This window comes from Dasypus novemcinctus, chromosome 31 (genome assembly GCF_030445035.2).
Source record: "Dasypus novemcinctus isolate mDasNov1 chromosome 31, mDasNov1.1.hap2, whole genome shotgun sequence".
Taxonomy (NCBI): domain Eukaryota; kingdom Metazoa; phylum Chordata; class Mammalia; order Cingulata; family Dasypodidae; genus Dasypus; species Dasypus novemcinctus.
Window position 1 is genome coordinate 8,666,703 of NC_080703.1, and position 27,721 is coordinate 8,694,423.

General features: G+C 40.4%; 1 long non-coding RNA gene across 3 annotated transcripts in view; it reads left to right on the top strand.

Annotated features, from left to right (window-relative positions):
* The window catches only part of LOC139437973 (uncharacterized), a 208,276-nt gene that overhangs the window by 31,835 nt on the left and 148,720 nt on the right, over nt 1-27,721 (top strand). For 2 of the 3 annotated variants that reach the window (XR_011647856.1, XR_011647858.1), the window contains exon 2: nt 16,965-17,041. This is a non-coding gene — a long non-coding RNA (uncharacterized lncRNA). Of the gene's footprint in view, nt 1-16,964; nt 17,147-27,721 lie in introns of all 3 variants that reach the window. The other variant, XR_011647857.1, reaches the window with a different exon arrangement.

Here is a 27,721-nt window from a genome sequence, read left to right on the forward strand (position 1 = left end):
CCACTCTAATCCATACTCTATGCCTCCATCCTGTGAACCTTAGAATGGTTGTGTCCACTCCACATCTATATCAAGAGGGGGCTTAGATTCCACATGGATGCTGGATGCAGTTCTGCTTTCAGTTGTAGGCACTCTTGGCTCCCTGGTGTGGTGATTGACCTTCATCTCCATGTTAGATGAGTGGGGTAAGTCCAATAAACCAGAGTGTAGGAGCTGCAAGTCTGTTGAGGCTCAGGGCCTGGCTATCCCATGGACAGTCCAGAGATTCAGGTCCCCTGGGTATACACTAAACCCCAGCACCAACTACAGATCTGGTAAAACAGGAGAGGCTTGTGGACAAAGATCAGATGTGAGTCCAGCTCCATCACACAGAAACACAAACTCAAAAGTAGGGCCAACTGACATGGCACTGAACTCCATCTGCCATGAACATAGAACCTGTTGGTCCCTGTAGCCCTCAGAAGAACCAATACCTGGGGTTGTATCTACTTTATCTGTCTCTGGGACTCTGCTGAGGTGTGCATAAGGGCAACTCCTCTGATGACCTCCCAGCTCTTTTTGGAGACTCATAGCCATATAAACTCATTTGTCCTTTCCATTTACCCCTTTTATTCAGGTCAAAAAGCATTTTTAACTCCTGATATTATATGTAGACTGAGATATTCTGCTGGTCCAATTTGACCCTTTTATTTAAGGTCATTTTCTAGTTACATCATGACTGATTTTCTTAGGTTGGCCCACCACTGCATTCTGGGGATAAGTCACCCTTGGCCATGGGGTATAATCCTTATAATATATGTAGTTTGATTTGATTTGCCAGTGTTTTGTTGGGAGTTTTTGCTTCTATATTTATATGGAACTTGTTCTTTGTTTTCTTTTTTTTAATTTAATTTAATTTTTCTTAATTTTTTTTATTATTGATTCTGTAAAAATATTACATTAAAAAAATATATATATGAGGACCCATTCAACCCCACCACCCCCACCCCACCACTCCCCCCCCAGCAACACTCATTCCCATCATCATGACACATCCATTGCATTTGGTAAGTACATCTCTGGGCACCTCTGCACCTCAAGGTCAATGGTCCACATCATGGCCCATACTCTCCCCCATTCCATCCAGTGGGCCCTGTGAGGATTTACAATGTCCAGTGATTGCCCCTGAAGCACCATCAAGGGCAGCTCCAAGTCCCAAAGACGCCTCCACATCTCGTCTCTTCCTGCCAATCCCCATACCCATTAGCCACCATGTCCACTTTTCCCACTCCAATGCCACCTTTTCTCTGTGGACATTGGATTGGTTGTGTCCATTGCACCTCTATGTCAAGAGGAGGCTCAGATTCCACATGGATACTGGATGCAATCTCCCCACTTTCAGTTGTAGGCACTCTAGGCTCCATGGTGTGGTGGTTGTCCTTCTTCAACTCCATCTTAGCTGAGTGAGATGAGTCCAATAAATCAGATTGTGGCCTGGCTATCACATTGTCAGTCCAGAGATTCAGATCCCCTGAATATATCTTAAACCCCAACACCAACTACAACTCCAGCACAGTAGCATGAAAGTCTTATGAGGAGAGATCCCATCTGAGTCCAGATTCATCACGCATAAACACCAGCTCCAAAGAAGGGCCATCTGACATGGCAGTTAACCCCATCTGCCATGACCATAGCACCCATGGATCTCTTTAGCCCTCAAAGGAACCAATACCTGGGGGTTGTATCTACTTTATCTGTCTCTTAGACTCTGCTCAGTTGTGCATAATGGCAATCCTTCTGACAGCCTCCAGACTCTTTTTTCTTAGAGACTCATAGCCATATAAACTCATTTCTCCTTTCCATTTCCCCCTTACATTAGGTCAAACAGCATTTTAAAGTCATGTTATTTTATGTAGACAGGGATATTCTGCTGATCCGCATTGAACCTTCCTTTCCAGGTCATTTTCCAGTTGCATCATCAGTTGGTAGTTGATAGTGATCCCTTGGTGCCAGGGAGGAGCCCCGGGTGTCATGTCCCATGCTGGGGGGAAGGCATTGCATTTACATGCTGAGTTTGGCTTCAAGACTGGCCACATTTGAGTAACATGAAGGCTGTCAGGAGGAAATTCCCAGGCACAATGCTGCTCTAGGCCTTGTTCTTATTTCAGGCATATCGGCTCACAAGCATAGTCATTAGCGTCAGGGGCTCACTGTTGGACCCTCATTCCTTCCCGGTCCTTGCTGCTGCATCTGGGAGACTGTCGCTGCTCCCCTAGGGACCATGACAGAGCACCACCGGCCAGGAACCCAGTAGCCCCCCAGCTGTAATTTTTAATTGTTGCCACTATGAGTATATCCAAACATTACCATGCACCCTGGACATATGTCCTGTATAGCTCCCTGTCAGCCATATAATCACCTGTCAATAGTATCCTATACCAGTATTCCTTCATTGCCATTTTTGAACCACTCTGTGATCCAGGACTTCCTGAAAATTGAAGCCCAATATAGTGTCAGGATCCCTTACTAGCTAAATGGCATATAGCGATGGGTTTAAAGGTTAGATATAGAATACGTGTTGACTTGGAAAAAATTCTACCTCCTATCTTTTTCTTTTTTCTTTCCCCCCCTAATTATTGAACTTCTCTTTACAAGAGCCCTAGACCACAGCAATTCATATATATAATATACAGCACTCCCACACATCCATCACAAAACCTTTTCCCTTCCACAGCTATACTCTTACACCCTATTCACATCATATTTACTTAAATTGATGTACAGAGTCTGAGACAATATCTTTCAAACAAGGTGACATCTGTGCTTACATTGTGGTGCATACTTTAGGATACACAGTTTTCTAATTTTTTAGTTATCCTATGTTTTACATTATGGTTTACATTATCAGTCTGTTGTCTCCTATATGTTATGGTGTAATATTACATGTTTTATATCCATCCTTGTGTACTCTCGCGAAACTCCTCTCTTACCCCCCATTTTCCTTGGTTCCACACATTTAACATCCATTTTCCCATCCACCTTGGTGCCCATGGTGACAGCCAACCTCCATTTCCCGAGGAGCCACGTCCAGAGATAGTTGGAATAGTGTTCAGGGCCTAACTTGCTCAACTGCCCCAATGCCCTGGGAGCCACCCTTTCTCTCGAGAGATACAGTTCCCTCTATTTGATGGCATTAGTACTCCCCAGGATGTGGGTCCACCCCCACTCTCATTACTTGGGTCTCTACCCAATGGTGTCACCCACTCTGGCAAAATGAGCATTCAGACATTCCCCAGGAGCCTGTCCCGCATTGGACCATCCCCTCCGAGCATTCTAAACAGGTAACCCTCTTAATAATATTTTGGTATGATTTTCTTGGCATTTTACTCTCCACCAACACCTGGCACTCTCCTATGTTCGTATGCTACCCCTCCCTCCCCCCACTTTTGGGCACTATTACCCAACCGCCCATCCCCAGCCACCCTCAAACCCACAAAGCCCCTCCCAAAAGCAACCCCTTGCCCCCATTTTATCTCTTCTTTGTGTTCATACTTACCACCAGCTCATCAGAAATTCCACCCCTGCAGACGTCGGCTCACTTCCTTCCTCCACCCTCCGATTTCCTGTAAGCCTATCGTTCAGTCTCTTGCTCTCTGAGGCAGCTTGCTTCTTTCATATCATTGAGGTCATGTAGTATTTGTCCTTCAATGCCTGGGTTGATTCACTCAACATAAGGCTCTCAAGATTCATCCATGTTATCACGTGTGTTTGTAGTGTATTTGTTCTTATAGCCGAGTAGTATTCCATTGTGTGTATTTACCACATTTTATTGATCCACTCATCTGTTGATGGGCATTTGGGTTGATTCCAACTTTTGGCAATAGTGAAAAATGCTGCCATGAACTTTGGTGTACATATATTGGTTTGTGTCCTTGTTTTCAGTTCTGCTGGGTATATACCCAGCACTGGTATTGCTGGGTCATATGGCAAATCTATGGCTAGTTTTTTGAGAAACCGCCATACTGTCCTCCAGAATGGTTGGATCCTTCTGCATTTCCACCAGCAGTGGATGAGTGTTCCCCTTTCTTCACATTCTCTCCAGCATTTGTATTCTGTTTTTTTCATAGCTGCTAATCTTATGGGTGTAAGATGGTATCTCATTGTAGTTTTGATTTGCATTTCCCTGATAGCTAGAGATTTGGAGCATTTTTTCATGTGCTTTTTAACCATTTGTATTTCTTCTTTGGAGAAGTGTCTGTTTAAATCTTTTTCCCATTTTTTACATGGGTTGTTTATCTTTTTATTTTCAAGATATAGGAGTTCTTTATATATGCAAGTTATAAGTTTCTTATCAGATATATGGTTGCCAAATATTTTCTCCCACTGTGTGGGCTCCCTTTTTACTTTCTTGACAAACTCCTTTGAGGTGCAGAAGACTTTAATTTTGAGGAAGTCCCATTTATCTATTAGTTCTTTTGCTGCTCGTGCTTTTAGTGTGATATTCATGAATCCATTTCCTATTACAAGGTCCTGTAGATGTTTCCCTACACTGCTTTCCAAGGTTTTTATGGTCTTGGCTCTTATATTTAGGTCTTTGATCCATCTTGAGTTGATCTTTGTATAAGGTGTGAGATGGTAATCCTCTTTCATTCTTCTACATATGGCTATCCAGTTCTCCAGGAACCATTTGTTGAATAGGCCACTCTCTCCCAGTTGAGAGGGTTTGGTGGCTTTATCGAATATTATGTGGCTATATATGTGAGGTTCTATATCAGAGCTTTCAATTCAATTGCATTGGTCTGTGTGTCTGTCCTTATGCCAATACCATGCTGTTTTCACCACTGTGGCTTTGTAGTATGTTTTGAAGTCCGGTAGTGTGATTCCTCCAATTTCATTTTTCTTTTTCAGTATGCCTTTGGGTATTCGGGGTCTCTTTCCTTTCCAAATAAATTTCATAGTTAGTTTTTCTAGTTCCTTAAAGAAGGCTGTGTTGATTTTTATTGGGATTGCATTGACTGTGTAGATCAGTTTTGGTAGGATAGACATCTTAATAATATTCAGTCTTCCTATCCATGAACAAGGAATAGTCTTCCATTTATTTAGGTCTTCTTTGATTTCCTTGAACAATCTTGTATAGTTCTCGGTGTATAAGTTTTTTACCTCTTTAGTTAAATTTATTCCTAAGTATTTGATTTTTTTACTTACTATTGTGAATGGTATTTGTTTCTTGATTTCCTCCTGATCTTGCTCATTATTGGTGTACAGAAATGCTACTGATTTTTGCGCATTGATCTTATAACCTGCAACTTTACTAAACTCATTTATGAGTTCTAAAATCTTCGTTGTAGATCTCTCAGGGTTTTCTATGTATAGGATCATGTCATCTGCAAATAATGAAATTTTGACTTCTTCCTTTCCAATCTGAATGTCTTTAATATCTGGTTCTTGCCTCAGTGTTCGAGCAAGTACTTCTAAGACAATGTTAAATAGGAGTGGAGACAATGGGCATCCTTGTCTTGTTCCTGAGTTTAGAGGGAAGGATTTTAGGATTTCTCCATTGTAAACAATGTTGGCTGTAGGTTTTTCATATATACTCTTTATCATGTTCAAAAAATTTCCTTGTATTCCGATCTTTTGAAGTGTTTTTATCAAGAAAGTGTGCTGTATTTTGTCAAATGCTTTTTCTGCATCTATAGATATAATGATGTGATTTTTTTCCTTCAGTGTGTTTATATGGTATATTAATTGATTGATTTTCTTATGTTGAACCATCCTTGCATACCTGGAATAAATCCCACTTGGTCATGGTGTATAATTCGTTTAATGTGTTGTTGAATACGATTAGCAAGTATTTTGTTAAGTATTTTTGCATCTAGGTTCATTAGAGAAATCAGTCTGTAATTTTCCTTTCTTGTGGTGTCTTTGTTTGGCTTTGGTACTAGGGTAATGTTGGCATCATAGAAGGAGTTCGGCAATGTTCCTTCTGTTTTGATTTTTTGGAATAGTTTCAGCAGTATTGGTGTTAGTTCTTTCCGGAATGTTTTGTAGAATTCACCTGTGAAGCCATCTGGCCCTGGGCTCTTCTTGTTGGGAGACTTTTAATGAGTGATTCTATCTCTCTGCTTGTGATTGGTTTGTTAAGATCATCAGTTTCTTCTTTCATCAATATGGGTTGCTTATGTGATTCTAGGAATTTCTCCATTTCCTCTAAATTGTCATTTTTGTTAGAATATAGTTTTTCAAAGTATCCTCTTAGGATAGTCTTTATTTCTGTGGGGTCAGTGGTGATATCATCTTTCTCATTTCTTATTTTGTGTATTTGCATCTTCTCTCTTTTTTTCTTTGTTAGTCTCGCTAAAGGTTTGTCGGTTTTGTTGATCTTCTCAAAAAACCAGCTCTTTGTCTTCTTTATCTTTTCAATTGCTTCCTTATTTTCTATTTCATTTAGTTCTGCTCTTATCTTTGTTATTTCCCTCCTTCTTCTTCCTGTTGGGTTACTTTGTTGTTGTTTTTCTAATTCCTCCAAATGTGCAGTTAGTTCTTCAATTTTTGATCTTTCTTCTTTGATATATGAGTTTATGGCTATAAATTTCCCTCTCAGTACTGCTTTTGCTGCATCCCATAAATTTTGGTATGTTATGTTATCATTATCATTTGTTCAAGGTAGTCAATGATTTCTTTTGAGATTTCCTCTTTGACCCACTGTTTTTCTAAGAGTGTGCTGTTTAATTTCCAAATCGTGGTGTGAAATCTGGGCCTCTGTCCCTTGCAAATTTCCAGCTTGACTCCACTGTGGTCAGAGATATTGTTTTGTATGATTTAAATCTTTCTGAATTCATTCAGCCTTTCTTTGTGGCCTAGCATATGGTCTATCTTGGAGAATGATCCGTGTGCGCTTGAGAAGAATGTATATCCTGCTGTGTTTGGGTGTAATGATCTATATATGTCTATTAGATCCAGCTCCTCTAATATATTGTTCAAATGTTTTGTTTCTTTAGTGATTCTCTTTTGAGATGTTCTGTCCAGAGTTGATAGTGGTGTATTAAAATCCCCCACTATAATTGTAGATGCATCTATTCTTTCACTTAGTTTTTCCAGTGTTTGCCTCACATATTTGGAGGCTCCCTTGTTAGGAGCATAAATATTTATGATTGTTCAATCTTCTTGACAGATTTTCCCTTTCACTAAAATGTAGTATCCTTCTTTGTCTCTCACAATTGTTTCACATTTAAAGTCTATTTTGTCTGATATTAATATAGCTACTCCTGCCTTTTTTTGGTTATTGTTTGCTTGTATGATTGTTTTCCAGCCATTCACTTTCAACCTCCATGTGTCTCTGGGTCTAAGATGTGTCTCTTGTAGACAGCATACGGATGGGTCATATTTCCTTATCCAATGTCCCAATCTGAATCTTTTGATAGGTGAGTTTAATCCTTTGACATTCAGTGTTATTACTTTGAAGGAATGTTTGTGTTAGCCATATTTTGATTGTATTTGTGTTTGTCATATTTTGTATTTTTTCCTTCTATTTTTATCTTTTTTTGTTGCTCTTATACTCTCCTCTAGCTTTGCCTGTCCTGTTTTTTTCTTTCTTCCTGCAGAACTCCCTTTAGAATTTCTTGAAGGGGAGGTTTCTTGTTGGTATACTCTTTCAGTTTCTGTTTGTCTGTGAATATTTTGAACTCTCCATCATGTTTGAATGCTAGTTTAGCTGGATAGAGTATTCTTGGTTGGAAATTTTTTTCCTTTAGTACCTTGACTATATCATACCACTGCCTTCTTGCCTCCATGGTTTCAGATGAGAAATCAGCGCTTAATCTTATGGAGCTTCCCTTGTATATGATGGTTTTCTTTTCTCTTGCCGCTTTTAGGATTTTCTCTTTGTCTTGAGCATTTGATAATTTGACAAGTACATGTCTTGGGGTGGGCCTGTTGGGGTTTATGACTAGTGGAGTGCGCTGTGCTTCTTGGATATGTACATCTGTCTCTTTCAGTAGATTTGGGTAGTTTTCAGCCATTATTTCCTTCTGACTCCTTTCCCTTCTCTTCTCCTTCTGGAATGCCTATAATACGTATGTTTGAGCATTTTGCATTGTCATTCAGGTCCCTGAGTCCTAGCTGGATTTTTTCTATCTTTTTATTGACCCCTTCCACTATCTGTTTGATTTCTGATGTACTGTCTTCCACGTCACTAATTCTCTGCTCTGCCTCTTCTAGTGTGCTGATATTGGCTGCAAGTGTATTTTTGATTTCTTGAACCGTGGTGTTCATTCCCATCATATCTGTTATCTTTTTGCTTATGTCTGCAATTTCCCCTCCAAGAGTTGTCTTCATGTTGTTAACCTCTTTCATTACTTCATCAAATTTGTCAGTCATAAATGTTCTGAGATCTTTCATTCCTTGTGTGAAGTTCTGCTCCCCTTCCTGATTTTTAGTTTGTTGATTGGATTCAGCCTTGTTTTCTGATTACTGGTTTGATTTGTAGTTTTTTGTTGCTTTCTCATCATCATTTTATCTTGACGGGTTTATTCAGTTCCTTAGCTTCTTTGTCTACTCTTGGAGATTAGTTGGCTGTTGTTTTTTGCGTAAGTGTTATATCTTCTCTTTGTCACTTTGTTCTTCTTATTCTAATTTCTTGTTGCTGGTTAAGTTTACTTTAGAGGAAAGTGTTAGTGCCAGGGAAAGGCAATTGTGTAAGCAAGGAAAACGTGTAAAGTAGTATTGGTGATATATGTTAACGATGCAAGAATATGAGATCTGGGAGGGTGGAGGTTAGATTCGTGTAAATTGTGTAGAGTTATAGCAGTAGGTAGAGTACCTATTATGAGGTAGATGACTGAATATGGGAGGAATATGGTATGCGCTAAAAAGCTATTGTTTTCATGAGAGAGGGAAAGAGAAAAGAAAGGTAATAGTTTCAAGATTGGATAACAGACAGAACACAAAACAGAGGTATTAGAAATTAAGAGTTAGACACTTTGTGGATCAAAGAAAGGGAGATGGGAGGTGGAATATAGGAGAGACAGTAGATGATGGCGGATATCAAGATGTAGGGGAAAGGGGATAGTGTTGGTAGTCTAAGTCAGTTCACACAGAAATGAGGCAGTGGAGGATGTGAAAACCCAGCAAATGTGAGGTGTTCCCTGCAGCACTTATTGTATAATTGAGTTAAAATGAAATAAGTAGAAAAAAATTTAAAAAAACCCTAAATAACTGAATAAAAAAAAAGACTTTAGGGGATACGCTGGAAGAAAAGCCTAGGGGATAATGCAATAGTAGCAATCAGGACATTAAAAAAAAATAAAAAAATAAGGTAAAATGAAAATAAAAACAAAACAAAAAAAGATAAAGAAAAAATGCAAATGTTGAAGGCTAGGGCATTCAAGGATCTCAGATGGACCTCAGGGCGTGATGGATTCAGGGGTGGAAAGTCTGAGTTATTGAAGACTCAAGAGGTGTGAATCTCGGGTATGGGCCACCAGAATTTAGGGGATTCAGACCTGGCAACATCAAATCTGGTCAACAGGAAGCCTAGGAGCCCCGCAGTGTAACACAGCCCTCAGGGAGCCCCGCAGCTGGGTGTCAGCCCTATAGGGGAAGTCAGATCCACAAAGTCTATATTATGTCTGAACCCTGCAATTCACTTACTCAGTATGGTTTTTTTTTTTAGTAGGTAAATCGACAGTTCAGCTTTTGGGCAGCTCCCACCCTGTGATTCCAAAAAACGGCCAGCTGAGGGCGCCTCTACACCACAGTCAATTTACTGAAGCAGATCCAAAGCCCGCCGTGGGTTGGGTTCCGGTTGGAAATGTTGAAAACGGATTCCAAAACCTGAATTCCCAAGCTTCGCAAAATATTCCCCAATCGGCTTCCTGACGTGTCCCCCTCCCTCTCTGCACCCTGAAACTACCTCCCAACTACGTCCCATTATTACTAAGAATCTAATTTTGTTGCATATCGGCAGCCGGGCCTGGGGGGCGGAGCTCTAGGCGGAAGCTCTATTATTTGTGTCTGCAATCAAAAATTCCCCCGCTTCACAAAACACCGTCTGTCTCCCCAAATCGATTCGCAAAGGTGTCTGTTCCCTCAGCCTCCCAACAGCCCGCCCAAGATTAGTGAATTCCCTAGCACCACAGAGCCACCAAAAGCACAGCTGGAGCACCGATACCGCGGTTCCCCTGCCCCACCAAGGAGTGAGCAACCCATCTGCCGGTCTCACCTCTGGGCAATAGAAGCCAAATTATATCTTATAGACCAATCCTCTCCGTTACCTTTCCACCAAATCGATGTCCAGACACTTCCTGCCCTGCAAAAATCCTGAAAAAGCCCGGCCTCAGAGAATCTCCAGCGGCACCCAGCCTCCTTTTCCCATGAGAGACCGCAAGGCAAGTTCAGTCAGCCACCATCTTGGCCCCCTTCCTCCCTTTGTTTTCTTTTGATGTGTCTATCTGGTTTGTGTATCAGAACAATAGCAGCCTTATGGAATGAGTTAGGAAGAATTCCTACCTCTTCAGTTTTTTGGAATCATCTGGCAAGGATTGGTCTTAATTCTTGTTTGAACATCTGATACATTTCTCCCTGAAGCCATCTGGACTTTGACCTTTCCTTGATGGGAGGTTTTTGACTATTTATTCAATCTCTTTGCTTTTATAGGTCTGTTAAGATCTTTTATATCTTCTTGAGTCAGAACAGGTTATTTTTATGTTTTAGGAATTTGCTCATGCCTTCTCGATTATCTAGTTTATTGACATATAAATGTTCATAGCATTCTCTTATAACCCTTTTAATTTCTGCCAGATGAGTGTTAATGTTCCCAATTTCATTCCTTAAATAGTTATTTGTGTCCTCTCATTTCTCTTTGTTTGTCTGGATAAAGGTTTGTCAATTTTATTAATCTTTTTAAAGAACCAAATTTTGGTTTCATTGATCCTCTCAGTTGTTTTTCTGTGCTTTATCTTCCTTGTCTCCTTTGTAATCTTTATTATTTCCTTCCTCCTACTAATGTTAGGTTTAGTTTTCTCTTCTTTCCTCAAGATATGAGGAAAGGTAATTGATTAGATATCATTCTTCCTTAATGTAAGAATTTATAGTTATAAGTTTCCCAATGAGTAGTGCCTTGCTCCTTTCCATTGTTTTTTGGACATTTTTAAAAGAAATTTTCTCTAAGAATTTTCTGGTTTTCTTTGTAGGTGGATTTCAGAAAATTATCCCATAGGTTATTTTAAAAAGGGTCATATAGTTTCTACTTAATTGTACAATTACAGTTTTCTTTCTGTTGATTTTTATATAAATCCATTGGGGTAGGAAAGGATTTTGTGTGATTTCTATCCTTTAATTTTTATTATCTCGTGCCCTAACAGATAGATGGTCTAGCCTGGAAAATGATCCATGGACACTTTAGAAGAATGTGTAATCTACTGTTGTTGAGTGGTGTTCCATATATGTTAGGTGCAGAATGTTTATAGTATTGTTCACATCCTCAGTTTCCATTCTTAAATTGTCTTGATGACTGACTCATTTTTTTTTAAAGATTTATTTTCTCTTCCCTTCCCCTCCATTGTCTGTTCTCTGTGTCCATTAGCTGCGTGTTCTTTTGTGTCTGCTTGTATTATTCTCAGGTGGTACTGGGAATCTGTGTCTCTTTTGGTTGCTTCATCTTGCTGCATCAGGTCTCCCTTGTGTGTGGTAGCACTCCTGGGTGGGCTGTGTTTTTCATGTGGGGTGGCACTCCTTGAGGGGTGCAATCCTTGTGCATGGGGCACCCATACATGAGGGACAGCCCTGTGTGGCATGTCACTCCTTGCCTGTGGCAGCACTGTGCATTGGCCAGCTCACCACTTGGGCCTGGAGGCCCTGGTTACGGAACCCTGGACCTCCTATATGGTAGGCAGATGCTCTATCAGTTAAGGCACATCTGCTTCCCTGATTGATTCTTGCAACTGGTGTTTTGAAGTCTCCAACTATTATTGTATAACTATTTCTTCTTTCAGTTTTGCCAATGTTGTTTCATATGTTTTGTGGTTCTGTGCATATATGTTGCTATACCTTCTGGTGGATTGACCCTTTTCTTAATATATAATATCCTCCATTTCCTTTTGTTGTAATTTTGGACTACAGGGCTATTTTATTCTGATAGTAGTTTAGCCACCCTGCTCTCTTCTAGTTACTCTTAATATGTAATATATTTTTTTCTTCTCAAAACTTTCAAACTATTTGTTTCTTTGGATCTAAAATGAGTGTCTTTAAAATAACATAGGTGTTTGAAGTATTTTTTAAATATATATTTTTACTTATTTCTCTTCCCTCCCACCCTGACCCCAGTTGTCTACTCTCTATGTTCATTCACTGTGTGTTCCCCTGTGTTTGCTTCTATTCTTGTCAGTGATACTGGGAATCTGTGTCTCTTTTGTTGTTGTTGTTGCATCATCTTGCTGCATCAGCTCTTGGTGTGTGCAGTGCCACTCCTGGGCAGGCTGGACTTTCTTTCATGCTGGGTGGCTTTCCTTACAGGGTGCACTTCTTGCACATGGGGCTCCCCTACACAGAGGACACCCCTGCGTGGCACAGCACTCCTTGTGCATCAGCACTGCACATGGGCCAGTTCCCCATGGGTCAAGGAGGTCCTGGGTTTGAACCATGGACCTCCCATGTGGTAGGCAGATGTGCTATCCATTGAGCCAAGTCAGCTTCTCTGAAGTATTTTTAAAATACATTCTGCCAACATGTGTATTTTGGTGAGTTTAATCTATTTCTTTATTTTTTATTTTTTAAAAGATACTTAGATTACATAAATAATATATAAAAAACATAGAGGATTTCTGTATGCCCCATTCCCTACACCTCCTAAATTTTCCAACATTAACATCCTTTATCAGTGTGGTACATTTGTTACAGTTAATGAATACATTTTGGACCATTGCCTCTAATCATGGATTATAGTTTACATTGTAATTTATATTCTCTCCCACACAATTTCATAGTTATGTGAAGATATATAATGGCCTGTATCTGTCATTGCAATGTCATTTAGGGCAATTCCCAAGTCCCAAGAATGCCCCCATATTACATCTGTTTTTCCCTCTCCTTTCCCTCAGAACCTCTACTGGCCACTGCCTTTCACATCAATGATACAAATCTTCCATTGCTAGAATCAAAGTAAGTCTATGGTAGGATACCAGTAAGTCTACTTTAGTCCATAGTTCATTCCCCCAGTGCTGAGGTTTCTGGGATGGTGATGCCCATTCCTCCTCTAATTGAGAGGGGGCTTTGCTCCCATAGAGCAAGATGCATGAGAATATCTTACTTACAGTTGTAGACTCTTTATGTTTCTTGGGATGGTTGTTGTGCCATCCACCCATCATTATTGTGCCATCATTTCCTAGTTAGTTGTACTGGGTGAGTCCAATGAACTGTTGAGATTCAAAGCCCAGCTGGGACATGGACAGTCCAAATATTTAAGTCTCTTGAATGTACACCTTATAATCTATTTATTTTGAAGCAAGTACTTTGAAAAGCAGGATTTATTTAGGAATATTAAATTTATTTCTTATACATCTTGTACTTTTTTTCCCTTATTTCCTCCATTCCTGCCTTCTTTTGTGTATAGTTGATCTTTTGTAATGAAACAGTTTTTTCCCATTCTTATTTATTTTTCTGTATATTTTTTAGATATTTTGTAGGATTATGTTGGAGTTTATATTTAATGTCACAAATTGATAATAATCCTCTTTGAATTGATGAACTTACCTTCAGTTTCAAGAGTAATAATAAGAAACTAAAGGGAAGCAGATGTGGCCCAATGGTTAGGGCATCTGCTTGCCATATGGGAGGTCCAAGGTTCAAATCCAGGGCCTTCTGACCTGTGTGATGAGCTGGCCTACACGCAGTGCTGATGCATGCAAGGAGTGCTGTGCCACGCAGGGGTGTCTGCCGCATAGGGGAGCCCCATGGGCAAGGATTGCACCCTGAAAGGAGAGCCACCCTGTGTGAAAAACATGCATCCTGCCCAGGAATGGTGCCACACACATGGAGAGCTGATGAAGCAAGATGACACAACAAAAAGACACAGATTCCAGGTGCTGCTGACAAGAATACAAGCGGACACAGAACACACAGTGAATGGACACAGAAAGCAGACAACTGGGGGAGGCAGTGAAGGGGAGAGAAATAAATTTAAAAAATAAAAGAAGAGAAACTAAAAGTTAATTATTAGATAAAATACTTTTAAACAAAATTAATTCAGAAATGAATTACATTTTAAGACATATAACTGAAAACACCTCTAAAACTAAATGATCCTGAAAATATATGCACATTTAAGGGTTATGACTAGATTTTGGCAAGATGATGGCAGTTGTTCCATTTTAGAAAAAGAATTCAATATTGGGTTAAAAGGCAATAATCAGATGCAGAATGAAAAACACTTGTACAATAGAGACAGTGAGAACAAAGGCCTATATTTAAGAGTGGGAGAAATATGGAACCAGGAAATACCCAGAATTAAGTGCCATGTCTTTGAGCATTTTACAGAAACTACAGGAGAGACAGCTCTGTGGGGTTTGGAAAGCTGTTCTGAATCATAATACTGCCTACAAATTCAAGGGAAAAAAATCATATAAAATGACCAATAGAAAAAATACTCACGTCAAATGACATACAAAGGTAATAAAGGGCAAAAAAGGAATAAATGCAGAGTAACAGTATACAATGAAATGAAAAATCTTCATTTTGGTGTTCTTTATGGTGTAGTTTTTCAAAAAACAAGGCGTTAGGCATTAAGAAAATGAAGCAAGATAGAAAAGACATCAGATAATAAAAAATGAAGGGACAGAAATGTGGAAAGAATGTGGAAAAAAAGGAAAAATCACTTCAAAATGTAATGCAAGGTAGAAGAAACACAGTGAATGATAATGCCTTATAGGAAATAGAAGTTGATGAAAGAAAAAAATTATTCAAGAGAAAATAAAATTTTTTTAAAGATTTGAGAAAAAGTGTCAAAAGCTAATGATAGGTATGGAAGAACCAACATGTGAATAACTGGTGTGCATGAAAAGACAAAACCAAAGCAGAGACCTGAAATAAATTTAAAGGTATCATTTTTGTCTGTAAATAGAAGGAATGCTTTGAGCACTGAATGAGAATGAATATAATGACAATATATAGTCTAGTAGAATTGATGGGCTTTACAGAAAAAGAAAAAATCATTTGTGCATCTAGCACAATAGATAGAAAATTAGATCCTCATCAAGGTTTTTGAAGACAATACATTGTGTTAGAAGAAAGTGGAGCCATTAATTTTATACCCAACAAAATTGATTTGCACATATAAAAGACATGGAAGTCCACATTATACAGTTAGACCCTGGGTAATATTGTTCCCACATTCCCTTCCAGCTGAGTGAACAGAGGTCAGTAAAGGTTTAGAAAGTATTTAGAAAGACATTGGCCTGAGGACAGATGCTAAATATTACATTTACACTTGTTCCACTATGACTAAATGGGGTTGTATGAGAGAGGGAGTGTCTTTGGTGAAAGCTACTAGGGAGACAGACATAGGATAATTCAGAAAGTTTTAACTCTCTTTAGGGTGCTTGATAAATATTAAGAAAACTTGTAGGAGATAAATATTGTTTAATATAATAATACCTAACATTAAAAGTAAACTCTCTTTCTAAACCTCACTTTAAATCTGTCAAGCTAAAACCAGACTTTCACTAAATTAGCTGATTAGAGAATGGGTATAAGGGGTTGAGTACTGAGGTGTCTCCATTTCAAGGAATTATGCCTTTCATTCTGCAAACACCAGCTCCTCTGAGGCTCTGGCAAAGACCTTCAGTTCATGCATGGTCTTTGTAGCTGTTGATACTAGGATCTGGAAAACAAACACAAGTTCCAGAATCTGGAAAGGCACAGAGATTAATGGCAGAGGAAGTTGTACACAGTGACCCTACTTGCTCTCTTGCCCAAATTAAGGAGCCATTGGATGGATGGCCGAGCAACTTAGGCGCTTTTATGGAAAGTGTTTCTGTCCCCTGGGTAGAAGTTGTTAGGGCATCCTTTACCTCCTGTGCCTATTTTTACCAGCTAGTTCCTAGCTCCACGTGCATGTTAACATAAAATGTTGATCGCAGTTACCTAGTGTTGCCCTCCGTTTTGCCAAATTTCCTGAAATGCCAAAAAGAAAGCTAGAAAAGCAGTGGATTCCATATGCACTTGTTTCCCTTCCCCTCTCCTGATCTGCTCCACATTTCCTCTTTTTCTCTTCATCTCTTCTTTCTTCCCAAGTCTCTTCTCTTGAACCAGTACAGAAAAATTTCTGGAACCAAACTTGTTCTGGAACAGTGTTGGCAGCTGGGGGAGGGAGGGAAGAAAACATTTATGCATGTCCGAGTGGCCCAGTACAGGAAAACGCCTGTGTGGCCTGAGGAAAGTTCACAGGGAGGGGGATGGTAGACTTTGGGGGACAGGGCTGACCTGTCTCACTGGAGCTGTGGGTCCTGAGAGGAGCAGGGAGCCCTGGGCCCTGTGCTCCAGAGACTCTGTGGTGGGCCTGATTCATTCCAGGAGACCAGATCAGCAGGAGTGTGAGAGCCAGTGTGTAGAACAAGCCAGGCAGTAGCCCCTTCACACAAGTCTTCCAGAAAGCCTGCCAGGCCTTGGGAAGTATTGAGGGGCAGCTGGACAGCAATCCCTCTCAAATGAAAGCAAGTTCAGGTTTTATTCCTAATCCTTGAATTTTGAATGTGGGTTTAGAGCGGAGGCTAGAAGTGTGTTCAAGGATATGCATCCCACTGCCCCTCTCCAGGACACACACAGTCCCTCCCCTACCCCCACATTCACAAGCACACCACTCAGACTTGCACATAGGCAGTCCCCAGTCCCTGTACACAGAGTCCATGCCACCTAAGGGAACACTGATGCTTGTAAGACCTAGTTCTTTACCTGGAAACTCTCTTTAACCATACCCCAATCCTCATTTCTTCCAGGATATGGAAACAGAATGACTCTCCAGATAAAGCCAGCAAGAATGCTCTGATTTTCTTATGCAGATATTCCCTCAAGAGTGAGTGCTTCCAGAATATGTGCTGTTTTTGCTTCCACTTAGAGTCATTCTCAATTACAGAAATGAAAACTCCATATTGGATCATGCTGTGTTGTGTTTGCTCAGGTACTTTGTTCCCTTGGTGCTTTAGAAGAACAGATGGGAAATGGTGGTCAAGTCAAAGACCCTATAAGCAAGTGGAGGGACATCTGTGGCAGAGCACATGCTTTGCTTAAACATAAATCCCTCAAGTCCATTTTGCTTTGTGATTACAAAATTCTTAATCAATGGAGGAAAAAATTTTGCTGAGGTAAAGACCCCTACCACATAGTTTATAATCTGATGCCTTTTGTGGATGCCCTTTTAAAGAAGGGGTCAGTTTGAAGAGGACCCCACTTGACACTTTCCTCTGCTATAAATTGTATGTATCAAATATATTATACATAATTAGATATCCTTATCTGATGTCAGTGGAAAGAGAAAGAAACAAAAAGGGTGATATTTATATCTTAGACAAAGAATAGTGACCTCACCTCAGCATTAGATGGGCCACCTCATCTTCTTGGTCTTTGGGAAGCTCCACTATCATTTATTCATTGGGAGCTTGGAGGTCACAGAGTATCTGCCAGCACATTGGTGTTTAACCAGGAATTAGGGAGTATTCTGGCCTTGAGCAGGAGGGTAGAGTGGAGTTTGTGGATTGACAAGTACAGTATGAGCTGCTGCTGGGCCATCCTTCTTACTGTAAGAAGAATAGCAAAGACAGTAGAAGAAAAGAATTGTAGTTAATGGCAACCTAAAGTAACTTTAATAATCAACCTACAAATGGTTCTAAAATTCAATGACAATTTCCCATGGTGCCTCCCATTTGTTCTGTATCTCACCTAAATTTCCAAAATTGCCAGTGTCTTCTTGACATCTTCCAGATCATTTCAACCTCCATGGAGTTACAAATGCTGACCCTGCAGATACTGTATATTCTATAGGAATTTCCCTAATGAATAATGACTTTGAATATCTTTTCATGTACATATTGGTATTTGATATATCCTCTGGAGATTTATCTGTTCAAGTCCTTTGCCCATTTTTAATTGGTTGTTTTTCTTTTTGTTGTTGAGTTGTTGGTGTTCTTTTATACATACTGGCTATTTAAACCCATACTGGAAATAAGATTTGCATCTATTTCTGTAGGTTCTTTTCACTTTCTTGATAACATCCTTTGACTGACAAAACTTTTGACTTCTGATGAAGTTCACTTCTATTTTTTGCCATTGTTGCACATAGAATTCTGTACCTCAGTTTTTCCACCTGAGGAGGAGAATAGTAAATCAACCATGACATTTGTCTATGAATGACTTAATGTATATAAAGTATGTAGTGTAGATGCTGGGGAAGGTTAATTAAAGGTCCAATGTCTTGCCTGAGATCTCACAACTTAATATGACTCAGAGCTGGATTCACACGTGGGAGTGGAAACTCCAAGGTCAGTGCCCTATCCATGAAACACAGCTGCTTTGCCAATAAATGACCACTTTATTTTAATCCTTGCTTAAATTTTAGTGTCTGTCAGAAATGGTGTAGAGGGTTGTGAGCCAGTGCCCTTATGGGGAAAACGGATGATAAGGTGGAAGGGTGTAGCTGTGCAGTGGCTGGGCATGACGATGGTGCAGTGAGGCTATTGGGCTGGGTGGTGCTGGTCTGTGAGGGCATAGGGTTGGAGTGGTTTGCACTGTCCATGGAACTGGGGCACGGGTTGGGGGAGGGAACAGATGAGCTCTGGGGATTAGTTGTGTAGTGAATGGGTGTGACAGTAGTGCAGTGATGCTGTTGGGTTGGGTGGTGCTGGTTTGTGAGGGGTTGGGGAGGGGAGGGTGGGTTGGACTGTACATGGAACTGGGAGGAGAGTTGGGGGAGGGAGCAGGTGAACAAGGGATTTGTAGGTATGTGGTTGAAATGACAACATTGAGAATGTTATTTTGGCAAATATGGAAGGGAGAGTTATTGGTTTAGGGTTTTGGATGTGGAGAGCATGCAGGACAGGGCCCACCTAGGGAGTGTGTGAGTGTTCATCCCATTGTAGTATGTGTTATCAGAGGGTGGAGACCCACGTAATGAGAGGGAAGGGGTGGCCTCCTGGGGAGTCCTGCTGTGTTCTCAAATAGAGTGGCAGGAGTATCTTGAGATCATAGGAAGTGCCTTAAATGGGAGGACAGGCCAGTGTATGGAGCCCTCAGTGTTGTTGTAAGTGACCGTGAATCTCGTTCTTAAGGAATGAAGCATGATGCTTGCCCAGGTCCCAAGGGGAAGTGAGAGAGAAATAAAATAGGTGGAACATGGGGTGATTTTTGGGGTGATGGAATTGTTCCACATGGTCTTACAGTGATGGATACAGGCCTTGTTAAATGTCATCAAAATTTATAAAAGTGTAGGGTCCAAATTATAAACCATAATGTAAATCATTGACCATGGTTAGTAGCAATGCTTCAATATTTGTTCATCAACTGTAACAAGTGTACCATCCACATGTAAAATGTTATTGATAGGGGAAACAGGAAAAGGGGGAGCATATTGGGTATATGGGAATACCCTATATTCTCCACATGGCTTTTCTATAACCTAAAGATTCTCTGAAGATACAATGAAGAAAATAAGACACTAGGGGAATAAATGGAAGAAAATGTTACTGTACATACAAGACAACAGATCTTATAGTGATGGAAGGCATAATGAAAATTTCTTTTTCAATTTAAAAAAAATTTATTTTTGTTATTTTTTAAACTATCATTTCATTTTCTTATTAATTGTGTTTGGTTATTTCATTGGCTTCATTTTTTGAAGAAATGTTGGATCTAAGAAAGGCTCCAGCTGTGACAGGGGAGGATCATTGGTATGGGGTGTCGATGATGGGGCATTCATGGGAAGAGGTTCACCTGGGGCATGTATGTGAGGCATGTGGTCAGATGTTCATGGGGCATTGTCACAGTGGGTGAAGAATCACACAATAACCAAGAGAACATTAAATGTCCAGTTCTGCCACATTCCCTAATGGGACAGTAAGAATCCCCTGGGTATAGGGGCAGTGACTAGTAAAAGAGGATGGGCCGTTGATGGGCCCTTGATATTGATGACTGTACTTATGAACCTTTACTTTTGAAATTGAAACCAAGCTTAGTGTTATAGGTTGCCTAAGAGTTATCTCCTGAGAGACTCCTTATTACTCAAGTGTGGCCTCTCTCTAAGCCAAATGCAACATATAAATGCACTACCTTCCCCCTGGCATAGGACATAATGCCCAGGGATGAGGCTCCCTTATACTGAGGGATTACTGCCAAGCACCAAGTAGCAAAGAAACTGGAAAAAGACATTAACCAAAAGGGGAAAGAGTAAAAACAAATGAGTTTATATGGTTTAAGAGACTTCAAAGTGAGTGGGCAGATCATTCTAGAGTTTACACTTATGCACGTCCTAGTAGGATCTGATTGGCTGCTACAGTAAATAATTGCCTCAAATAGGTGGGTTCCTGAGAGCTCTGGAGACAGCCAGACATTATAGGCTGGGTTGACATCTGAGGAATTTGGCACCCCACCATTGGGTCCTACTTTGGAATTTATGCTCCCCAGTGTGACAGAGTTGGACTTAGTTGTGGTTTCAAAACACATGGCTCTTCTACCAATTGTATTTGAACCTATAGTTAGTAATAAAACTTATGCCCAAGAGACTTATAGTTTTGGGCTTTCTATGTGCCAGTTGGGCTCTGAAACTCAAGAGATTTGCAACACCTACTCTCCTGTTCATTGGGCTCACCAAGGACATCTGACAAGGAGATGAGAATGGACAACAGCCATTCCAAAGAACAGTGTCTGCAACTACAAGAAGATGGTCCCATCCACCTGCCCCTTGGGATCTAAGCCTCCTCTAAGTTAGAGGCAGACTGAGCATCACCTTTCCAGAATTCTTGCAATTGGGGAATGAATGATGGACTTCAGTAGACTTACTGTTATTCTGTTACAGACTTATTGTGATTTTAGTAATGGAAGAACTTTTATTATTGATGAGGAAGCAGTGGCCACCAGAGGTTTTGAGGAGAGGGAGAGGGAAAAATAGGTGTGATAAGGGGCCTTTTCAGGACACTGGAATTGTGCTTAATGATGTTACAGTGTCAGGTACAGGCCTTTATATGTCTTGTCATAACTTATAAAATTGTATGGGAGAGAATTTAAACTATAATGTAAAGTATAATCCCCACTTAGTGGCAGTGCTCCAATATGTGGTCATCAATTGTAACAAATGTACCACACTAATGAGGGATGTGGTTAATGTGGGAAAGTGTGGGAAGGGAAGGGAGTGGGGCATTTGGGAATTGGGAAAGGGAAAGGTTTTCCTGAGCCCTTTAACCTTCCCAGCCCCCTGGGCCTTCTCTTTGCCAGAGCTCTGAGTGAGGGGCTAGGTGTGGCAGATTAAAACAGTCACCTAGGCTGTAGAATTAATCAGTTTGTCCTGTGGCTCCCCAATTTAAACCTTTCAATAGCTTTAAAATAATGGTGGTTAATAATCCTATTAATGAATTTCAGGAAGCAAATGAAAAGTCCTTGAAAGCTATGGAAGATCTTTTCTAAATTATGATTGAAACAAATTAAACAATTGTAATATATTCCAGAACCTAGCATTCAGTATGCTTTTAAGATTATTCACAGTTTTAGAATTTTATTAAACAAGAGAAGTTTTAAACCTTTTGTAAAGGAAGGAAAAAGAACATTCCTGGAATAAACTATAATGATTTCAATTTTATTTAACTTAGATGTAATCTCCCTACATTTATAGAATGCCAGTTAAATAAATATTATATTAATTCTTTAAGACAATGAAATTCTAAATTCATGTTTAATGGAATTAAGTTAAACAGAGGAAATGTAGATCTGAACTTTCTTCAATGAATAAAGTAAGCTTCATTGGCTAATTGTAATTTTTTAAAAAAGACTTATTTATTCCTCCCACCTTTTTGTTTTTGCACTTGCATGTGCTTCCCGTGTCTTTTCTTTAAGAGGCTCCAGGAACTGATCCTGGAATCTCCGATGTGGGAGAGAGGCATTCACTTTCACAAGCTGCCTCATCTCTCAGTCTGCTGCATCTCTCAATGTCTCTCCTCTGTGTCTCACTTTGTTATGTTACCTTGCTGCACCAGCTGTGTGCAGCATGGGCTGTCAGCTCTCCATGTCAATGGACTTTCAGCTCTACAGTGCTCAGGCCAGTTTGCCTTTACCAGGAGGCCCTGGGAATTGAAGCTGGGGCCTCCTATATGGTAGGTGGGAACCTGGTCACTGCCTCCCTAATTGTAGTTTAATAAGCTTATTTTAATGTGAAGTATCCAGTCCATGTGGTTATGGTAAATTATATGGAGTTTGGAAAAGCATCTTCTAAACTGAAGCATTTAAGTGACTAATTCCAGGAAACCATTATTAATTAGAACTGTACATTGATATTAATAATAAAGGGTAACTTCATAGGAGGGAAACCTATCAGAGGCCACCTCAATCTGCATGTTAAAGTGGTGGTATGGAAAGATAATCTTGATTGCTTTGGGAACCCTTAGTTTTCATAAAATACTGGAGAAAGTAGTTTCTCCTATACTGCTAAAGTAAAATATCTGTTCATTTACATAACTTGGCAAAAGTAGTATCATTTAATATATTATATATTATATTGGAGGTATTTAGAAAGAATATAAAGATCAACAATATGGAAGTCTATCTCTTTTAAAATCTCTTGTGCATCTAAACCTGGCTGAAATACCCTGCATGTTGCCTGTCCATTTGAGCGGTTGGCCAAGTTGGTCACTGACCTCTACAAATAAAGGTATCTATCAGATCTCTGGTTATGCTCCTGAAGAGGATGAAGAGTACATTGCAGCTTCAGACTCCTGCAGCAGCCAGCGATGGATTGATAATGGCCAGATGGACAATGGACATTGCCTCCATGGTGGCTCTGTTTCATAGTGTCAAAGGGCATTGTGCACCAGGCACGTGAAACACTGGAGCCTTACCTTCCTAGTCTCTAAGATCAACTGTGCTGCAGCATGCTGGCTGTGTGAAGGACTCGCCATGTGGAGCAACAATGATCAGAGTACTGTGAGTAGAACTTAAACACAATTGGCATGATGGCCTGCTCCCATGGGAAGATAACATGTATGGTATTGTAAACCTGGAGCTTAGATCTATTAACTGCAGCTCAAAGAGGAATTTGTGCATTAATTCATGAATTATGAATTAATTAGTATTAAGTACTTACCTACATACTGATGAATATGATAATATCTCTTCAATTCTAGATCATACGCAGAAGGGTTTTGAGCATGTTAAAAATCTTGGTAAACTTAATTCATTTTATAAGTAGGTAAGGAATGTAGCTGTAAGATAAAGGAATGGCTCTCTTAAGTACCATCTTTATTTTATTTGCCATGTGCTTATCTTGTTGCCTATACTGTTTCTGTGAGTTTATGTCTAGGGCAGTCCCTCTTCACACTGCTCCTAGCTGTCCTAAGCATAACCACTGCTGTAGGAACTGGGACTGAAGTTCCTACCAAAACCTAGCAGGTCTACTACAGTCTCTCCCTGGAGTTAACCAACAGCATAAAAGAATTCAAGGAAGAATGCTGTTTCCATCAACTTTGGGAGGAAGCAGCATCTGAAGGTACCTGGCCTTTCTCACTCTTGTGATCTAATATGTCATGACTACACCCCTTTTTGGGTCTTTTTGCCACCATCTTCTTTATCTCTTTATTGGGACCATGGATTTTCAAAATTCATATTAAGTTTATTTCTTATGACTCAATGCCTTATTAATCATGTGGAGATTTCATCCAGTTCCAACCAGGATGTGGACCCATTTTTCCTCAAACACAATAGAATAGCGAGAGAGGTTCATGCCCTGTCAGGCAGGGACTACTGCCCTAACCAGCAGGAAGCAACTACAGAAGAATGACCTTGACCCCTCAGCACCCCTTTAAGAATAATGGCATGAACTCTTTGAGGGTGAGTTGAGACAGTTGAGTACAGGGAAATAAGGAGATGAGCCACAACATGGCTAACAGACTACATGGCCATGAGACCCTTCTGAGTCCTTGACCTTGACTTTCAGGTTCCAGTTGGGACTCTTTCCTGGGCTGAGGGGAGGCACTGCATATTCCAAAGACTACTCAGCTTTGACCCCCATTATTGGTGGGGTAACCAATAGCAGCTTGGGCCCCTCCCATTACCTTTAGTAAGGGGAGGAAAAATTCATAGCTTTGAAGGTGACCACTCAAGCCAGAACTCACTTTCTCTGCCTAGAGAAGCTGACACCAGTATTGGTGCTTATTTCCATCCTCTCCATTTCTCAGCAAGTTCTCTTCTTTCTCCCATTTCTAAATAAAATCTTTTTCCTGGCTTAACTAAAAAAGAAAGAAACAAAGAAAGAAGAGAGATTCCACAATAGATGTTACAGATGGAGCTTTGAATAGGGTTTAGTGACTTCCACAAATGACAGTCCACTTAGCAGCAGAATGTCCCCAGGGTACAGGAAGCCTGGATGTGCAATTCTGAAATCCCAGAATGTTACCCCATTAGTAGGAGACCAACATTTTCATGGTTTGAATCCACACAATTCCAAGTAATGTACATGTTTTCAAGATGCTCAGTAAGAGAATCAAGGTGTCTTGTGGCTGGCAGGATTTTTATGTGTAGATGGAAAAATTTAAAATATCAGTAAACAAAATTACATCTATTCTTTCTTGCTAGAGGTTATTTCTAAAATAAAGTGTTTGAATACAGTATGCGCAAAAGTTACTGATGAGTTTTTGGACCATGTGATATACATAAGTTACTTTGGCAGATCTTTTATATGCCTGATAATAGGAAAACCAATTGTTGGTAAAATTGTAGGTCCTATTAAAATGACTCTGAACCTATAGGATTGGGAATCTATAGCACTAGAAATAAAGTTTTTTAAAAAATCTGAAAATAGCTGCCACCACGAAAACCAAATTAAAAAACTAAATAAAAAGAAAACTGAAATTCAAATGCCTCATATGAATGATAAGAGTCATTGAAAAGGCAGCACTAAAATACAATGAGAAATTAAAATTTAATTGTAAAATACTTATAAGCTTAAGTTCAGAAATAAAATGTATTTAAAGACATGTAATTGAAAACACCTTTAAAGATAATTGATTCTGAAAATATATACACATTTAAAGGTACCTAGACAAGATGGCATTTGTTCCCTTCCAAAATAAGAGTTTAAATAAGGGGCAATAATAATCAGATGGAGAAACTAGAGAAACTAGAGAAGGACAGGTGCAGTGGAGAAAAGGAGTATGAAGACCCATACTTAAGAGGATATGAAAAGATCTTGCTGGGGAAGGGGGGAAAGGGTTTGATGTTGACTATATGGGAGTCCCCTATATTGTATATGCGACTTTACTGTGATCTAAATTTTTTTCAAGACAAAATTAAAAATTAAAAAAAGGGTATAGGCACCAAGGAAGGAATGGAAGAGATTGCCTTGCCACTGTACATACAGGGCAACAGCTATTACAGTGATGAGACAAAACACCAAAACCAAAGTTTTATGATATTTTTCATTTTTTAGTACCCCTGTTTTTTACTTTATTTCAGTTTTTCTAAATATGGATTTTGTTTCTAATCTTGAAACCTATTACTATTTCATTTTTGTACTGATAAAATTTGGCAATATATTATGCTTCATTTTTGAAGAAGTTTTGAATCACAGTAGGGTTCAACTATGGCAGGGGAGGAACACTGGTATGGGGTGTCATTGATGGGGGGCACATGGTTGGGAGGGAGTTCTCCTTGGCATGTATATAGGGTATATAAAAATGTTTGGATATTCATTGCGTATTGTCACAGTAAGTAGAGTTACAAACAACAGCTGAGGGAGTGCTGAGTTCCCAGCTAGGGGAGCTCTGTCACATTCCCCAGCAGAACAGCAACCATCCCTCTAGTGCATGGGCAAAGACCAGTGAAGAAAGATGGTCCAATGATGGGCCCTTGGTACTGATGACTATGCTTATGAGCCTCTGTGCTTGAAATTCCAAGTAGGCCTAGAGCTGCAGGGTGCATGAGAGTTACTCCTGAGAGCCTCCATGTTGCTTAAATGTGGCCTCTCTCTAAGCCAAACTCAGCATGTAAATGTGTTACCTTGCCCTCCACGTGGGACATGACTCCTGGGGATGAGCCTTCCTTGCACCGAGGAATTACTCCCAAGCAGCAGCTGGTGATGCAACTAGAAAAACGCCTTGAATAAAAGGGGGAAATGGTAAAGACAAATGAGTTTATATGACTAAGAGACTTCAAAATGAGTTGGGAGGTCATCAGAGGGGTTGCACTTATGCACACCTCAGCAGGATTCCAGAGACATCTAAAATAGATAACAACCTCAGGTAGTGGTGCTCCTGAGGGCTACAGAGGCACACATGTTCTACGGTCATTGCAGATGGCTCTGGTGTTCAATGCCTTGCCAGTGGACCCTACTTTGGAATTTGTGCCCCCAAGTGTGATGGAGTTGGACTCACATGTGACCTCTCTACACATGCCTCATCTGTCACTTTTGCTGAACTTGGCATTGGTGTATACTCAGTAGACTTGAATCTCTAGGCTGTCCATGTGCCAGCTGGACCCTGAGTCTCAGCAGAGTTGTGGCACCTTACTCTCCGGTTCATTGGACTTATCCAGGTCAGCTAACAGGGAGGTGAGGATGGTGAACCTCCACACCAGGGAACCGAGAGAGTCTACAACTGCAAGCAGGAGAATTGCATCCATCAGCTATGTGGGATCTAAGCCCCCTCTCAATTTAGAGGTAGAGTGAGCATCACTATCCCAGGATCCACAGGATGGTGGAATAAAATATGGATTAGAGTGGACTTACTGGTATTCTACTATAGAACTGTTGTGACTCTAGCAATGGAAGACACTGTATCACTGATGTGGAGACAGTGTACAGGGGAGTTGCTGAGTACAGGGAGAGGGAGGAAGTGGTGTGATATGGGGGCATTTTCAGAATTTGGAGTTGTCCTGAATGATAATGCTGGGACAGATGCAGGACATTATATATCCTGCCATGTCCCACTGAATGGACTGGGGGAGAGTGTAATCTTCAATGTAAACCACAATCCAGGTGGTATACCAGTGCTCCAAGATGTATTCACCAAATGCAGTGAATGTGTCCCTGATGAAAAGGTTGATGTGTGAGGTGTGGGTTGGGGTAGGGTGTGGCATAATCAGAACCTCTTATTTTTTAAAAAATTTATTTCTCTCCCCTTCTCCCCATCCCGGTTGTCTGTTCTCTGTGTCTATTTGCTGCATCGTCTTCTTTGTCCACTCTGTTGTCAGTGGCACGTGTGAATCTGTGTTTCTTTTTGTTGCATCATCTTGTTGTGTCAGCTCTCCATGTATGCGGCACCATTCCTGGGCAGGCTGCACTTTCTTTCACTCTGGGTGGCTCTCCTTACAGGGTGCACTCCTTGCACGTGGGGCTCCCCTACACAGGGGGCACCCCTGCATGGCAGGGCACTCCTTGTGTGCATCAGCACTGTGCATGAGCCAGCTCCACATGGGTCAAGGAGGCCCAGGGTTTGAACTGTGGACCTCCCATGTGGTAGACGGATGCCCTAACCACTGGGCCAAGTCCGCCGCCCACAGAACCTCT